The sequence below is a fragment of the Polistes dominula genome, unplaced genomic scaffold, assembly GCF_049000335.1.
Source record: "Polistes dominula isolate Pdom_NZ unplaced genomic scaffold, Pdom_raw_medaka contig_373, whole genome shotgun sequence".
Classification (NCBI taxonomy): domain Eukaryota; kingdom Metazoa; phylum Arthropoda; class Insecta; order Hymenoptera; family Vespidae; genus Polistes; species Polistes dominula.
In genome coordinates this window covers 2,856,800-2,875,744 of record NW_028300899.1, presented here as the reverse complement: position 1 = coordinate 2,875,744, position 18,945 = coordinate 2,856,800, and the positions used below count along the sequence as shown (strand labels likewise).

Here is an 18,945-nt window from a genome sequence, read left to right as displayed (position 1 = left end):
TTGTTTCATGAAACTCTAGTGATTAAATACGAATAAGAGGTTTATTAAAAGAGTATTATTTTACACGGTGATTATGATAATCATGCTCCAAGAAATCCTTGTAACTTATACATATATCAATCATTTTCATGAGAGTTAATGTACAACGTAATTTCATTCGGTATTTCTATAATCAAGTAATTTCACCAAATGTGTTCGATACGAATGCGAATATACGAATTTAACGATCTTCATCATGTTCATATTCGAGAACATGCTCCTGAGATGTTTCATCTCTCCGTAATAGATAACGATTTTACCTAGAACAAAATCCTTTGGGAACTATGTATTTCTACCTAAACCATTTCGTAGGAATTAATATCCTTTCGAAATAAATTTCACCTAACTTTACCACAATACCTGCAACTATGTTAATCTAATTTGTTTAAATTAATTATAACAATAAATACGATAACAATAATTAACATTTAATCCTGCATTGATATTTTCCATTAATTTCTTTTTTTTTTCTTTTCTTAATACTCACAAAAGTTCAACATTATTTACAATTGCGTGGGTTGGTTGAAATGTTTCGAGTTTAACGTGGAATCAATTTTTTTGTCGATTACATTTTTATTTCCAAATAAAAAAGAAAAATAAATAAATAAATAAATAAATAAATAAATAAAAATATATTTTTCGTTGAAACTCTAAACGTTTCGTAACGTATATCCACGTATATATATATTAAAATATTATTGTAATAAATAAATGTATTGAAAATCAAATCAAATATTTATTCTTACATTTCCTTTATTATTCGCACGCAGAAAGATCTCGAGTATAGATTTTAAAGGAGATAAAAGCAAAAAAAATCTGTTGGAAAAAAAAAATGAGAAACGTGAGTCTTGATTTAATCGTAAAGAAAATTCTCATGGCCGGAATCACGATCACCATAGCGCGTGCCATCACGAAAGGAAAGAGATAGGAAAGGGAAGAATGGGGGATGGGAGAACTAATGGTATGTCCAACTCGAAGCAACCAAAAGATTCCTTATCCCACAGAGAAATCTCTCTGTAGGAGAGCAAAAAACACATGTACCACATACATTGGTATCAGACAGGGGCCACGTGTGGGGTAGGAAGATGCCTAGTTCAACGTTCTTCTCAATTTTCCGATATATTTTTTGTCTTTTATTAATCTATACCGAATACACATAAAACCATTTCTTCTTTGATTATAATGACTCCTATTATTTACCTCAATCCACGAACAATTACAAAATTACGATTAATCCAACATTATAATCAACAAAATCAACGACCTACGTAAAATCAATGATCGCGATCAAATAATAAATTATAATGTTCTTTAATATTTATAATTATTTGATAAATTTAAGTACTAATTATGATCGTCGTCTATGTCTACGATGTGTGTTAAAATAATTATTGATAATTCTATAAATTATAACGTTTATGTAATTGTTTCATAAATTTAAGTAACAACGAGGATGGACAATATTTACAATCAACCAAGTGAATGATAGATAAACCCTACTCGACAAATCACATAATACTTCATCTAATATATACCTAAACATTATATTCTCTTATCTATGATACGTTTGATTAATGATAACAAAGAACAAAGATACCTTTTTATAAAATACGATAGAGGTACTTCAAAAGCTATGATTATGATTATCTACAATACAAACGTATCGAATTGACGATAATTAATGATAATTAAAAAAAAAAAAAAAACAGAAACAGAAACCAAATTCCCTTTGCCTGATACCCCCCTGTACTGATACTAATTCCACAAATTAAAATTGAATGAATCGAAAGCCAGAAATCAGGTGCCAATTCTTTCTTCTCCTAAGTACAATGCAAATAAAAAAAAAAAAAAAAATTAAAGAAGGGGGTGGCTTTTGCAGAGCACATCGGCCTTTCGATAATGCACCGTGACGCTGTTCTGCGCTACTGGGGCTCTATTGCACACACGTCAACGCATCTGCACGCGCGTGTGCACCCTCCTTCCTCCTTCCCACCTCTTCCTCCTCCTCCTCCTCTTCCTATCACCTCTTTTCCCCTGGCTCCTTCACCATCTTTTACACTCACTCACTCTAGGAATACGTGGTAGTGGAGTTTGAAACGCGATACCCGGCAGCAGGATACACTGTGTGCCATAGTCAACGTGTAGGATGACGACAACTACGTCGAGGATGATGATGATGATGATGATGATGATGATGATGATGATGATGATGATGATGACGAGGACTTCAGAAGAAGAAGAAAGAAGTAGAAGAGAAGGTGGTGGAGTAGGTGGAAGAGGAGGAAATTAAAAAAAAAAGAGAAAGATGTATGAGCAAGCACAAGTGTACATCCTCAAGCTCGTCCTCTAACAAACGCCTAAACTCTACTCTCTTCTACAAGGTGCTTCGTTTAAAATCGTTGCACATTTAATAAATAATAAAATAAAAAGTATGTAACCTTGAAAAAAAAATATCCATCATAAAAAGCTCGTTAATCATTCTTACACCAAAATCAATCATATTTGTATTTAAAACTAATCGATTAATATTGTAAGACAATTTTTATTATTATTTTGTTTGTTTGTTTGTTTGTTTATTATATCATTCGACTAATATAACAATGATCGTTGAAAATGTTATCGATATTGAATAAAATGAAACACCTTGTAGATTGAAACACACATATTTAAGAGAGTGATTGCGCGTGTGTGTGTGTGTGTGTGTGCGTGTCGGGAAAGAAAAAGAGAGATGGTTATATGAGAATGAGAAAGAGAATAACAACACACGGAGAGGGAAAATACGCGCGTGCGTATGCTCAGGAAAAGGGAAGAGTATACTCGTATCCTTGAGTAAAAAAGAGATGGATAGATACAAGGAGAGTGAGAAAGTATATGAGAGAGAAAGAGAGAAAGAGAGTAGAGTGAAAAAGAAGAGGAGGAAAGAAGACGAGAGGAACGAAGGAGAGCTGGCAGCTGTTGGGCGCGTGCGGCGTCGAACCTTTTAAGGCGCGATCACCGGACGCCCGGCGTCGCAACAGCCCTCCCCGTCTCCCACCTACCCCCCACCCATCTAAAGCAACACTAAACTCCCTCCTTCTCTTCCTCTTTTTCAACCTCCTTCTTCTCCTCTTCCTCATCCTTCTTCTTCTTCTTCTTCTTCTTCTTCTTCCACCATCGCGACACCTTCTTACAAGTACACTTACTCACTCACTCACTCACTCACTCACTCAGTCAGTCAGTCGTCTCCACAAAATCTCATTTTTCTCTTTCTTTTTCTTGCTTTCTGTATTTTGTTCGTTTTCTTTCTTTAAATCTGTCTCTTTCATTATTGTCCATTTTGTTTATTTGTTTGTTTTGTTTATTTAGATTGATTAGATTGTTGTGGAAAATATTCGTCTATTTTTCTCTTATGTTAGAACCTTTTCTTCGTTAGAGATACACGTGGGGTGTTCCCGTTAAAGGCGCCACTTCTGTCAGGGGGATTCACCCTGTTGGCTCATAGCATGACTACTAACTCCTACGTGTTTTTAAATTACTTCGATGTATACAGGGTTGCATACGAAAGGAACTACTCGACCATGTCTGACCAACTTTTACTACTTTCAAATGTATTATAAGACACTTTTGATTTTGATTCTTTGTTTTGTTACTATTATGTTATTTATCGTATAAATAATATTATATTATACAAATATATTATAAGATTGTACTATATAATATTATTTAGAAATATATCTTTAAAAAATATTATTAATTTATAGGTAATCTATTATTTTAATTATCTATTCGTTTGAAATTTATTTCTTAATATACCTTTCTACCTTTTCAATTTCAAATTATATTAGAAATATTATAAACGTATGTAATAATTAAACAATTATTATTACAAATTATCAATCCTTAACAAAATAATAATAATAATAATAATAATAAAAGACAGACAAAATCCATACCTCCCTGTATCAACTTTATTGCAATCTTCATATTTCAAACCCACGTAAAAATAAAAAAGAAAACAAAAAATAAATACAATTAAAATAAAAAAAATTTGTTTTTTACATTACGAAACGCAAACGAACTTTGTTTAAGAGAGTCATATGGGGTAGGGGGAGGGGGAGGGAGCATACTCACGAGTTCGTAATGGCAATGGAAGCTGCGTATGAATCTTCAAACTAATTTTTTTATTTTTTTTTCTCTCTCTCTCTCTCTCTCTTTTTCTTCTTCTTACACCACCACGACGACCAGTCTACACTCACGTGTTCATAAATATATGTTAGAGAGCGTGCTTGTGAGAGAGTGCACGTAACGTCAGTTTCGAATTACACACGATCTCCCTATCTCTCTCTCTCTCTCTCTCTTTTTTTACGTTGTTTTCTCCTTCTTCTTCTTCTTCTTTTTTCTTTACTTAACATCGCTATACGACTCGTCAGCTGACCGGTAACGAAGACTCTCCTCTCTCTTACTCTCTCTCTCTCTCTTTCTCTCTTTTTCTCGTATCGATTCGCAAAAGGTCGCGTTACGTGTTGCAAACGCCTTGATTTCATTCTTTTTTACTTTTTCTTTTTCTTTTTTTTCCACTCGCTCAATCTTTCGTTAATTTCAAAATGTTTTTCCTCGTCACATTCCATCGAGTCTTCGCATACTTTCACAGCATTTGCGACAATTCTATATGAAAATAAAAAAAGACATGATACTCCTAATCAATTCAATTTTTCTTCTCGTGCAATTCTTACAATCCCTGGTGGTAGCACAAAATATTGACAAATATTCAATACATATGTAATTAATATTAAAAAGGCATTGAATCTCTTTTTAATATTAAATACACATGTGTATTCAATATTTTCCAATATTGTGTGCTACTAGGGAATTTTGTTCTTCCTTCGATTTTCAGTCAGAAAATAAATAAATAAATGTATACCTTCTTGTAAAATCATTTTATAATTGAATTTAACGAAAGATATAAACGAGAATGCAAATCAATATTTATATTTGTAGAACTAGAAAAATGTCGATATTAAGATAATTATTCAATTAATCATACAATTTATAATATTTGTTTCCTCTTGTTTTCCAGTATTAAGAAAAAAAGAAATGAAAAAAAAAAAAAGAAAAAAACAATCTAAAAATTACACTTTCATATAAAATAATATTCACTATACGTTAGTATTAAACGTAGGAATATAGAACGAAATTTGTTCAAAGTAGATACTACGAACTGATCGATCTCTCGAACACGAAATTTCGAAGGTATATAATGGCGAACGAATTCTTGCTAGCGTATCTTGAATAGTGTAAAAGCCCAGTAAAGCACAAAGCTCTGCATATACCTAGACACATATAAATATACAAAAGTAGTGGTTACATGTAATATACGTGTATATATATATATATATGTATACCATGTGTTTGTCTATGCACGAGTAAGCTATGGCGTTCGTGTATATGTGTATGTGTATATATATGTTTACGTGTACGGGTAGAAGCAAATCAGCGGCGTAATCACTTAAGAGCTTAACTCTTCCATTCTCGAAGTTAGCCGAGTAACATGGTGTTGCTAATGAGAGATTCTGTGGCATCTCTCATCTCCGTAATGACGACACCAAAATACATTACCCAAAGTTCGCGATTTAACTCAAGATCAACGAAATCAAATTATTCCATTAAATAGATTTCAAATATTATTCTTTTCCTAATTGTTCTACAACATAAAACATTTTCTCTCTCTCTCTATTTCTCTCTGTCTCTGTCTACGTACCTTTTCTTCTTTAACTTTTCATCTGTAATTTTATTAAAACTTAACAAGATCAATTGTCAAATAAAATCAAAAGAAAATTTTGAAATTAAAAAATGTTATTCAATGACGACACCTTTTGAAGAGAAATATTTTTCGTCGGAATTTATTTCCATTCTTACGCCAATGCACAACGTTGATACACAAGGCGGACAAAGATAACCTAATAATCGCAAACTATATCTTCTTCTTCTCTCTCACTCTCTCTCTCTCTCTCTCTCTCTCTCTTTCGTTTCATCGTCGAATTTTGAGGATTTTGTATTTACCAAAAAAAAAAAAAGAAAAATACTAATAAAAAGAAGAAAAAAAATTTCAAAAATAAAATAATATCGTACGATATTAGTAAAACGATGAAAGATCATCCTCTCGTTCGATGCATTATAAAACGAGAGAAATACAACAACAACAAAAAAAGAAGTATAAAAAAAGAAAAACCGAGAAGACAATTGGATAAAATTAAAAAAAAAAAAAAACCCTTGGACCGTTAATTATTAACAAGATGGAATATCACGTTCGTACGTAAAATCAAATTAATCGGATAAAAATTAAAAATTTCTCTCATTTAAAACGTCCCCGGCGTTAAATTGAATTATACGAAATAATGATAAAAAAAAAAAAAATAAGAAAGAGAAAAAAAAATACAATTAATTATTTAACCTTTTGAGAGAGCGCGTAATATAATTAAATACCTCATATACAAAAAAAAAAATATAAAAAAAAAAAAGGTGAAAATTATTTCGACCAATAATAAACGAAGAAACAAGCAAAAAAAAAATATTATATTATATATTTCTTAATAATGAAAATTAACTAGAACGATAAAAAAAAAAAAGAAGAAAAAGAAGAAAAAGGATAAAAATAGGGAATAAAAAAGGAGAGAGAAAAAAACGAGATGGAGAACGGAAGGTATAGCAAAAGTTGGCTTAGCAGGTTACATAGAACGCACCTAACGCGAGAACTATAGCTATGACTTCGTTCCTTGATAGCTACGTAGACACGGTTCTGTTAGGTATATGTCGTATATGGTAGAGAAAAGGTGTATCATGCATGCGCTCGGCGTGCAGGTAAAAGAAACGTCGTCATGGAAACGACCATGGCCATCCTCAATCAATACGCGATGGGGTGTCGGTTCGGTTTGTGACGCAGGCGAGAAGGCCCACGTGGTCCTATCGGCCACGTGCGAGACCTCGAGATTTTATTACATTCGCATACGTTTAATCCTTTACATATATATATATATATATATACACTTTATCTTTCTTCTCTTTATTTGTTTTTTTTTCTTCTTATACATCATTTAAAATTGGAAGGGATGCGATTTTATATTACAATTAATAATTCCTTTCAAATTTTATATGAGTTTCAAATTATGTGTGATCTCATTGGGTTTATGTTTTAATTCCAATTTCTCATATATATATATATATACCTTTTACTAAGTATTAATTATATTTATTATGCATTTATATAAACTGATATATTGTATAGAAATGATTTTCTAAATTAATCTAAGAATTATTGTTAATGGGTGTGTATAGAAATATTATAAACAATTGTAAGTATAATTTCTATTGAATTTATTATTACTTCTTTTTTATTTTCAATTTTATATATAATGATAAGTTTTAAATGAAAAAAAAAAAAAAAAAAAAAAAAAAACAGGAAACTCAACACAAATAACGTAAAACTTTCACGTAAACGACAAAAAAAAAAAAAAAAAATAAAATGTTTCGTTATTAAATGTATATGCATTGAAATTCTTAATTAATATCTCGCAATGTGAAATCTTTCAAAATAAAATTATTACGAGAAAATGAAACATTTTACAAATGACAAACATTCGCCACGCAAATCATGAAATTGGAAATAACATTTCATTGGCCATTTAAAGAATATATTTTTCTTATAGCAATGATTTTCTCTTTAATCGCCTGTCACTGTATACCATATTTTAATGGAAATCTATACACACGTTTCAAATGTAATCCCATGCGTGCATAAAACTGTTGCATTCTCCGGTGACAGGTGAAAGAAGAAATAAAAGGAAGAAGACGAAGAAGAAGAAGAAGAATAATAAGAATAAGAAGAAGAAGAAGGAGAAAGAAAGAAAGAAAGAAAGAAAAAAAAAAAGGATCACGCAAAAGGATCGGTGAAAGCGAAAAGAAATTTCTACAGAGAACAAAGTTGCTTGGGAATGTCGAAGAATTTTCTACAATCTTTCTACCACATTCCTTTTTTACAAAGATTCTATTCTAAAACTACATCCTATCCTACAATTACTACTACCACTACCACTACTAATACTAAAATACTAATACTATTACTAACTAACCAACATTATCGCGATACATTGAAATAATAAATTGACGAACGTGTTATAGAAAAAATTGGTCACGCAAAAGTCTACTCAACAAGAAGAAATAAAGAATTACTCGCGACCATATTCCAAGTAGAAATTCATCAAAGATCATAGGAACAACGTAAAAGATCATCTAACGACTTGCAAAAAAAAATAAAAAATACAAATCAAGAGAAAACGTATATTTATCTCCCAAAAATTAATGTGTGCAAAATGCGATTTATTGTATAATAAAATATCGAAAAAAAATCGATTAATAACAGAACCGCCAGTAAAATAACCAAAAATCAAATGCAACAGACCAAAACGTAGGTATACATAAATATATATGTATTCGTGAATATCATTGATTATCTATCACTAACCCCCAAAAAATTTAATTCATATAATAATCCATCTATTATCTAACGAATAAATGAATTATTTAAAAAAAAAAGAAAAAAAACCTGTGTGTATATGTATGTATGTATGCATTCGTGGATATCGTTGAATATCTAACAAATTGATGATTTATTCGAGTGTCAAAGAATCGAATAATAAACGAGGGAAAAAATATGAGAATTTATGAAAGATAGAAAAAGAGAAAAAAAGAGAGAGAGAGAGAGAGAGAGAGTGGGGTTGTTGGAAAAGGACAAAGACAAAAAAAAAGGGATAAAAAAGATGGGACGATTCCACGCATATTGTAGTATCAAAGTTCTCTCTTTTTTTTCTCTTTCTCTCTCTCTCTCTTTCTCTCTCTCTCTCTTTATCTCTATCTCTCTTTGTATTGAAAAAGAGAGAGAAAAAGAGAGAACCACCTACGTCGAACGCTTTTATAAGACAAGCGATGCGAACGACGTAGGTACGCTTCATAGCGATGACGATACCCACGTGCGTTTTACACGTGAAAGAGGGATGAAAAACTGATCGGATTTGCACGGACCAGGTGGAAGGGCTTACGTCAATGGCGACCTGATATGCTCCTGTCTCCAAAGAAAAAGATTGAAACAAGATAGATGGATGGATGGATGGATAGATGGATGGATGGATGGATGGATAGAGAGAGAAAATGAGAAAGAGAAAGAGGGAGTTACCTTTAACGAAGGTAGAAAGATAATCCTAAAAGAAATAAAAATCAAGAAAGAAAGAAAGAAAGAAAGGAAAAAACAAAGAAGAAGAAGAAGAAGAAGAAGAAGAAAAATATCTTCTTGTTAGATTTGATTTTGTCAATTAATTTTTTCCACTTAACATATCATTACGCATTTTTTCATTTAACTATTTTATTTTCACTATTATATCGATCTGCCCATCCATCTACCTGTTTTTTCTCTCTTTCTCTCTTTTTTTTTTTTTGAAAATAGTAGGAATTTGAAAAAGGTGTTGGGGTGGTATCATTAGATAGTTTTTGAGGTGAAAAGAGGTCGAAAGGTCGACGAGGTCCACGTTGAAACCTGACCTTTTTCCCGAGATCTGATTCTACTTTGAGAGAGAGAGAAAGAGAAAGAGAAAGAGAGAAAGAATAAGAGAAAAAAGAGAATGCGAGAAAGAGAGAGATAACGATCGATATATCGTCGATCTAATGGCACCTTCGACTTTCTAACTGTCAGAATGTATTTTTATCTATGCGTGTGTATATGTGTGGACTTTTCTTCCAACGAATTGTTGGTTACGTCTTATAAATAAATAAAAACACACTTATATACGTATGTGTATAATACAAATAAAAAAATTATTCGATTAGTAAAGTTTTGAGAATAAGATGAAGTAGAAATGAGAAAAGAATTAAATAGAAAAAAAAAAAAAAGAAAAAAGTTTTTAATACAATTTCCCGATCACGATTTCTTCCTTTCACAATGGTTGCCCGGATACTCTTCTAATGCATTTACATTTCTCTTATTAGGGGATCTATCTAGATCGGTAGACCAAAAATACCTTTACTAACGTTCAATTATTAAACCGAGCGTCAGAATTTCAAAGTAACTTCTAGCCAAATTGGTCAATACTCCGACCTATATAAAAATATTGTATGTCCTGTTGAGAGAACGTTTATTAGAGACCTTCCCCCCCCCTTTTTTCCTCCTCCTTATCCTTCTCATCCTTTTCTCTTCACCCTCCTTCTTCTTCTTCTTCTCCTTCTCCTTCTCCTCCTCGTCTTCCTCCTTCCTCTACCCTAGTCATCCTTTCGAAGAAATCGTAACGAATATAAACTCGCTTGCTTATCACTCGCTGAGAAACGATTATGAAATATTTACGGAGCATATAAATGTTTGATCATTTATCCTTGCTTATATTCATTTTATTCTCGCATCAGCCCAATTTCTTGCCACGCCATTTTAAATCACGATCATCGATCCTTGGATTGTACAAAATTCGACCTGAACTCAACAGTGTTTATCATTTAAAAAATATTTAACCGACGAGAGAACAAAAGACAAAATAAAAGATAAAGAAAAAGAATATATATATATATAAAATTCTACTAATTTGAATTTTATATCGTCGTCTTCTCGTCGTTCACCACAATTTTCAACGAAAATCTCGACGCGAATCTGGACATTTATTTTCTTTCTTTTTTCTTTCTTTCTTTCCACCTTTAACGACGTGAACTCATTAACGTTACTTATTTGCTTGTATTCTTTTTTTTTTTTTGGTTTAAAAAAAAAAGAAAGAAAGAAGTATAAAGAGAAAAGAATAATAAAATGTCCGTTTGATTTTATCTACGATAAGAAATATCTGATAAACAAAAAGTTAAAGAAAAGACATTGTTATAAGAAAAGTTTTTTTCTTTCTTAGTTTTCACACAAGAGAAGACACGAATATTAATAATAATCGGTCGATTAATAATGTTAATATCGAGAAAGAAATTAATATCCTCACTTGTAATTTGTAAATTTAACGCCGAATATTCTTGAAAAGAAAAAAAAGAAAGAAAAGAAAACAAATCATAACTTATCCTTGATTCTCGCGAAACAATTTTCTTAAATTCGTTATCTCGATTTATCTTTCTCTCTTAAAAATTAAATTAGAAAAAGGGGCTACTTGTTCACGTATCGTTTCGAGATCATAATCTATTTCTACATCGATTAAATATCTCTAAATAAAAAGCAGTAGTAAATTAATTAATAATATCGATGAACTTCGATCGATTTCTTGTAAACATTTGTTTACTTGCAATCAAAAGGGAATACATTAAATTACAACAAAATAATAATCACAAAATTAATTAAATAAAAATATAAAAAAAAAAAAAGACAATTGTTAAATATTCGAAAAGATTTTCCTTTGGAGAAAAAAAAAAACACACACACACAAAAAAAAGAAGAAAATAAGGAAAGAACTTTCGTGTAAATAGAAAGATACAAGTGTACGTGGTTGAGAAAGAAATTTGCTACCTGAAATGATAATTGAAATTCTCATTCGCGTGTCATTCGTCAGTTTTCCTCTCTTTATATATTTCTCTCTCTCTCTCTCTCTCTCTCTTTCTCTCACATACACATAAGAGAGTTGGTTTCAGGCGTGAAACGAGCTTCGAAGAGATGGGCGTGTTTCACGTGCGAAACTTCCAACCCACCGTTGCTGCTGCTCCCTTTTTACGGATGCATTAGCACGAAAAGGGGCTATTTTTTAAATGTACCTGCGTAATATACGTAACACACAGACAAACATTTCCTAAGATTTTCATTCTTCTTTCATTATTCTTACATTATTGTCTTCTTTTTTCTTTTTTTTTTTTTTTGATCGAAGCGCAAAAACGAATAAATTTGACATGAAAATTATCTTAAACAGGTGAGACAAGAAACGAATTAACGTAACGCGATTTACTCGAACGATAACATCAAATTTATGCAAATATATGTGTGTGTATATATATATAAATACATTTATGTACATTTCTTACCGTTTGTGTTAGCATTGTGTTGTTAGTATATGTGTGCATCGGTGTATGTGTACGTGTTTGTCCTGCATGTAAGAAAGAAGTAATCCAAGAGAGTCATATGAAATTTGTCTTCGCATTAGTTGCGACTTGCATAACGTTTCCAAAACGTATGACGTCAGCACTTCCAGTGTGTATTCCTGAGAAGATTATCGATGAAACCATTCTCTCTCTTTCTCTCTCTCTCTCTCTCTCATACTAACACTAACTTACACACTCCTTTCGTTACCTCTATCTATCCATCCTATCTCTCTTACACATTTTCTCTTTCTCTTTCTAACTTAGGCTCTCAGGTGGATCGATGTCGAGACCGCGACGTTGCAGTTTCTTCCTAGAATTTTTATGAAGTCAAACCTTTTTTTCGGCTTTCCAATTGAAAATATATGCAAGTCGAAAAGAAACGAGAAAGAGAGAGAGAGAGAGAGAGAGAGAGAGAATAAACGAAAGAAGATCCTTCCGAGATCAACAAGACACCCAACATTAAGAAAACTAAAGAAAATGTCACGACGATTGAAAAATTCTTGAATGATGCAGTTGGATGATGCATACAAACTTGTATGAGTGTACTAATCGTTTAATTTTTCGATAATTTTACATACGACGACAACTTTCAGAAATTTACAAATATTTAAAGGGACCCCACGCGTATAACGAACGTTATCTCATCTCTCTGTCATATTTCGTAATAGATAACAAAACATTGGGAAGAAGGAAGGGGAAATAAAATCAAGTTAATCGAGTTATTGATAAATACTGTTCCCAGGGGTCTTTCAAAATCGGCACAAATTCTTTATATTTTTTTTTCTTCGAAACGATTCATATTTTCATCGATGATTTTCGCAAAATTATTTCTACGTATATAAAAAATTGTAATTTTGAAGATTATAAATTGAATATATTCAAACCTTTTTGTTACAAATAACAATATGTATTTGAAAACATGACAAATGATTGTTAATTCTAACAATTTTGATAATACTTTTTAAACACATCTTTTTTCTATCCAAGAAACAAATGGACGTTCAAATATTAATGAATTTTTTGTTGTTGAGATCTTTATAAAAATATATATTTTGTCAAACCAAAAACGTGGAATAATTTCTGGATGATTTCAATATCGTTAAATTGCCAAGTAAATGGTATTGTCAAAAGAAAACGTAAAGAATTGATATAAATATACAATATATCTATTATTATTATTACGTTACACGAGAGGAAAAATACAAGAAAAACTTACGCCATTCTCTATTGGATATTCATTTGCCTTTCATTTTGTATAAAAGCGCGTATTGTAATATTACGAATGTTCCGCATGCCATGAATAAAATGAAGGGAAACTTAGTTTTGTATTGTCGGCGAACGTGAAGAAGGAAAAAAGAAAAATATATATGTAAGAAGGAAGAAAGAAAGAAAGAAAGAGAGAGAGAGAGAGAGAGAAAGAAAGAGAGAGAGAGAAAAAAAAAGGAAAAAAAGAAGAACAGAATCAAACTACTCCTACGTAATTTCGTATAGAATTCTTTAACCGCATTTTGTGAGATTTCAAATGTATGCAATAAAATATAATAAAATGAAACAAAAGGAAAGAAGACAGAGATTCCGAATATATTCCAAACGAATATTTGTAAAAAAAAATTAAAAAAAAAAAAAGAATAATAATATAAAACAAAAATGCACACATATCTCGTAATATCATACAACAACAACACAGCAACCGATTTTGTGGAAAGTAGAAAGTAATTAAACGTAATTTACGATAGGTTTAAAATCTTTTTTATTTCTTCAAAAAACAATAACGATTCTCAACGAAATTTCCGATAAAATCGTCTCTTTTTTTTTTTATATATTTATATATTGCTTCATCTTTTTCTTTCAATTACAACGATTTATGTCATCGAATGATCTCGGAATGAAGCTTAGCCCATTTTCTCAGCGTGTGGTGTCAGACATTTTCTATGAATGAAAAGAGTCAACGTTTAGGTCATACGTATTAGAAATTTACATATGTTTCAAAGAAAGACCCCACATTGTACCTGTGTATATTGTGCTATGAGGTCGCGGCATTGCGCGAGATAAGTATTATTATCATAATTATTATCATTATTGTGTTGTTGTTGTTGTTGTTGTTAATGCACGTAAAGCGGGCAAGTTGGTCTAGGCTCTTCTTCTCTTCTTATTTTTTTTTTTTTTTTTTTTTCTTGTTAAAAATCTAACGATAAAAACCGTCAGTCTGATAAGATTGCCTAAACAAGCGAACATAAGAGGCTTAAAGAATTTTCTAGCATATAATCTTGCGCATATATATATATATATATATATATATATATATATACATCATACGTGCACGAATATTTTTTTTTTTATACATGTACTACTAAAGAACAATTTTCGATAACCGAAAAATGTTTAACGTGGGAAGAAAAGATGGGAAAATATTTTTCAATCGATCGATCATCTATCGATCTTCTTCTTCTTCTTCTTCTTCTTCTTCTTCTTCTCAGACCGGATGTCATTCGATCTTTAAAATATGACAGAAGACTCTAAAGTATCACTTTAGTTGATAAGATTATAAAAGGTACGCACGTATCATGCATATATGTATGTGTATAATATGTGCATATAAGTGTGTTTGTATGTGTATGTGTTACGTGTGAAGAAATTAAAAGAAAATTTTGTAAAATTAAAATTGCAAATACATCTATGATTACAATCGTTGAATGTAAATAAATAAATTATCGCGAAGTGTCTTGAATTTTACTATAATTAAAACTTTATCATTTAGGTATAAACAAAATATATATGTAAATATATATTTTTTTAAATATTAAATACAATTTATTTGCAATTATTTTTTTCACAAATGAAATTCTTCTTTATTCTTCTATTTCTTTCTAATGTCTAACGTTCTATCTAATGTATGAATAATTTTTTCGCACGTGCAATTCATTGAAATTAACTGCGTAACTCTAAGACATTTTGAAATGTTTTTATTACAACTTATATTGAAACTTTCTGCAATACCGATGCAGTTAAACCCGCACGAGATTAGTTACCGACAGATGGCAGTATCTCATAGAATCTGCTCCACATTGCACAAATTGTGTTTTTGTTTTCTTTTAGCTTTTCCTCAACATAATTAAAAGAACCTTGATGCTTTATTTTACTTAGAAATTTTAATTAGAATTTAGACAACATTGATGTATTCTATTTGATGAGATGACACTTGTTTCTGTAATAAAAAATCTCTATGAAATGTATCACAATAAATTGATGTAATCATACATGTTCTTAACTCTATTTGTATACTTTTAATATATATAAAATAACATAAATTAAATGATACAGTAAATAATATTATAAATATTGTTACAATACATTTTGCAAAGATTTTATATTCGATAAGACAATACTTATTTTTGTAACGTGTGAAATCTTTATAAAATGTATTCCAGTTAGTTCATGCAACCATGCATATTCTTAACTCTATGCATATACTTCTAATAAATAGAATATAAAATACATTAAATGTTAGTTAATACTATGAATGTTGTTACAATACATTTTGCAAAGATTTCAAATTTAAAAATTATACATAAACAAATAAAATATAATATTAGATTATTATGCGGTATATATCTTGTGTTATCAATAATGCTTCTAGATATGACTATGAATACAATTTTAATATAAGGAATTAAATACTAAAGTTAAATGACAAATATAAAACAGCATTTTCCTCGAATTGGATTATTATAATAGAAGAAACTTTAATCTTCATATGCATCACTAAGCACTGGATATTATTTGGCAATGCGATGGTGTCCAAGCTATACTTCAAAGTGACCGAATACTCTTCCTACAACTAAATCTAACCATAAATAACAACTTTTCATTACAAATCTCATACAATCTTTCATCGCTGACCATCTTACATCATTAACATTAAACTTACTGACACTTTACATATACTTATTCATACCATGCACAGTCAAATGACCGCTTTAAAAAAAAGATAAGCTTATATTTTCATATGGAGTAATATTTTAGCAAAGTGGACAGTCAACAATTTACCTTATTTTATTCAAAATTGATTAGAGTAAATTTTGTGTGTTTTCATCAAAAACAGGATTTCTAAAAATTACATCACATCTTTACAAATTACAGAACCTGATCATTTAATCAGTCATGGTATACACACACACATTTAGTGTTAATAAATCTTAAAATTAAACAAATAGAAGAAAGTATCGCCATAAAACACTGACAGCTAAAACAAATACATGAATCTGAAATAGATGAAAGAAAATTAAATGTAACATGAAAAAAAAGAAACAATCCTATGATTAAAAATTCATTTTACAGACTGTCCTCCTTTAACGACTAACTCTAAACTTGTAAAATCAATATTACAACTCTTTCTCATTAAAGTTTTCCAGTGGTGGACACTAGAAGAAGATACAAATAGATTTTACAATTAACTCAATTCGTTCGATCTTTGTGAAATTAGTTCACATACTACAAAAGTTACTGTGTTAAATGTTTTGTCAAGATCCATCTCTTAACAAACTAATCTCTTTCTTTCTTTCACACATTCTCAATCACCCACCTAAAAATCTGCACATACTAACATACGAAAAAATACAGAAAAGAAAATAAATGTATCCAAGAACATACTTGGACTCTCTCATTCACCTTAATTTTTTTTTTTGCCTAATCTAAATCGAGAAAGTCGCAAGATAGCAGGCAAACACTATGGTAACATGCATGTTTAGAAATGCGTGAAGGCTATGTCCCTCACCCTTCCTCAGCCCGGTTTTCTAGATGTACATGTTATGAGCTATAATACGAGATGATGTTTTTTTTTTTTTAGAAGAAGGTAAACAGGTGAACAGAGTAAACAACACAGTTTACTTACATTTTGTCACCGACTGGTGGTCCTCCTCTTCCTCCTCCACCTCCCCCTCCTTCTCCTCGTCGTCGTCTCGGTTTCTTCCGGACGATTTCCCCCTTCGCACCGCTAATTATTTTTGACTTCGCGCAGTAACATTATTTCTTTACGATTGTATATACACGTACGTACAACATACGCGGAGGGAGGAGGGCTGGAGGGCAGCGGGGGATGGTCGAGCGGGTGGCAATGGTGATGATGATGGTGGTGGTGGTGGTGGAAATGTTGCTGGTGGTGGACGATAGGGGGGAATCGAGAGGGAAAAAAAAGGTCCGAGAGCGAGTTTGATCAAAACCACAATTTTCGTGACGTCATCGGCTCTCGGGCATGCGCAAAAAGATATCGGTGATTTTCCATCGAACCGCGAAAACACGTGCAACCAGTCGACACGCCACTTTTTCTTCTTTTTCTTCTTCTTCTTCTTCTTCTTCTTCTTCCTCTTCGTCGTCGTTGTTGTCTTCTTCTTCTTCTTCTTCTTCTCCACTTTCTGTTCTCTTTCTATCTCTCTCTCTCTCTCTCTCTCTCTGTCGCGCGCTCACTCACTCGTTCACTCAGCCGCTGCTCACTCTCTTATTCGCTCTTACTTATTCACACTCCGTTCTTTCGTTCGTATTATCTTTTTCTTTCTCTCTCTTTATTTTCTTTTTTCTTTCTCTCTCTTTATTTTCTTTTTTCTTTTTCTCTCGCACTCACTTAATTTTCTTTCGATTGATACACGCGCCTACATTGCTAAGAAACACGTAACATTATTGCATCGAAGCGATTTGGTCTTCTACAGATTCCAACTGCGATTCGCGAAACCGACAACCAAGACTGCCGACATCTATCCATCCACTCCCACTTGTTAAGCGATGTACACTGACGTCATCGATAGTTTACCTTGAAGCATGACATTGAGTTGCAGGCTGAACAACTCTTTAATGCCAAACTTACTATTTACTCGCGATGCGGTAACTTTTCGCTTCGAAGTTCGAACACATATTGAGCTATATTTCCAAATATCATTACGAATATATACGAATATTTACGAATAAATACGAATGTATATTTATATGATTCTTATTATAATTTTATAATTAATCTTTTTCGTGGCTACGTATGACAGTGTTTATGCACGTAACATATTCAAGAACGAACTGAACTGTTTTGTGCTTATTTTAATGTTCCTATGTGAACGCTGATTGGCTGATGTAAAATGGAGAACGTTTAGGTAATTTAAACGACATTTATAAATATAATTATTATTTAATTATCGAATTATTGTATTTATTTGTTTTTTTCATTGTAATATTTAATACTTATCATTCGATATTTGTATTATTTAATAAAATACAATTTAAGAAAGGTTAATAAATGGTAGCCAATAATATCACAGATATAGAAATGTGTGAATTTTATTGGTTCAATTTTTCCCACCAATTTCGTGTCCCATTTAAATGCAACATGGCGTTTTTTGACAGCTGTCTAATTGTTATTACTTTAATGTTTAAATGTATAACCTAGAATAATAGTTATATTCCACTACTAAATGATGAAATTAATGATTATTAAATTATATTTATAAGGTAAAATTACATTGTAATTATGTCAAAATGTAAGAAAGATAAATGGGATTTTAATATAAATTCAAATAGTGCATATACATACATAGTTGCAAGTGTACCTATATATTATAATTACATACTTTTAAAATGACTCATTTTTTGTTTGCAATTAGCATTTTTATCTATCTACGCAATAATTTTGAATGTTGCATTCATTTTATTTCATTGCAATTATCTTTACTACTAATGAACATAAAAGTTCATTTATCATTGTTTTATGATAATAGAATTATATAATATTTTTCAAATATTAATACAATGGTACATTGGTTTATCAAATATTAATAAAATGATACATTATAATTATTATGG

The 18,945-nt window shown here is 31.0% G+C and overlaps 1 protein-coding gene and 1 long non-coding RNA gene across 6 annotated transcripts in view; one reads left to right on the top strand and one right to left on the bottom strand.

Moving 5' to 3' along the window:
* The window catches only part of Mef2 (myocyte enhancer factor 2), a 75,418-nt gene extending 57,182 nt beyond the window's left edge, over window positions 1-18,236 (bottom strand). The window contains exon 1 of the mRNA XM_015334571.2: window positions 16,997-18,236. The gene's annotated coding sequence lies outside the window, so the exon portion shown is untranslated. The remainder of the gene's footprint in view (window positions 1-16,996) is intronic.
* Window positions 1-18,945, top strand: part of LOC107073851 (uncharacterized) — a 64,442-nt gene that overhangs the window by 9,514 nt on the left and 35,983 nt on the right. The window contains exon 3 of one of the 5 annotated variants that reach the window (XR_016178832.1): window positions 12,370-14,278. The exons of 1 other annotated variant lie outside the window; for it this stretch is intronic. This is a non-coding gene — a long non-coding RNA (uncharacterized LOC107073851). Of the gene's footprint in view, window positions 1-809; window positions 1,913-2,111; window positions 3,766-12,369; window positions 14,279-18,945 lie in introns of those variants that run through there. 3 more of the 5 variants (XR_016178833.1, XR_016178831.1, XR_016178835.1) reach the window with 3 other exon arrangements.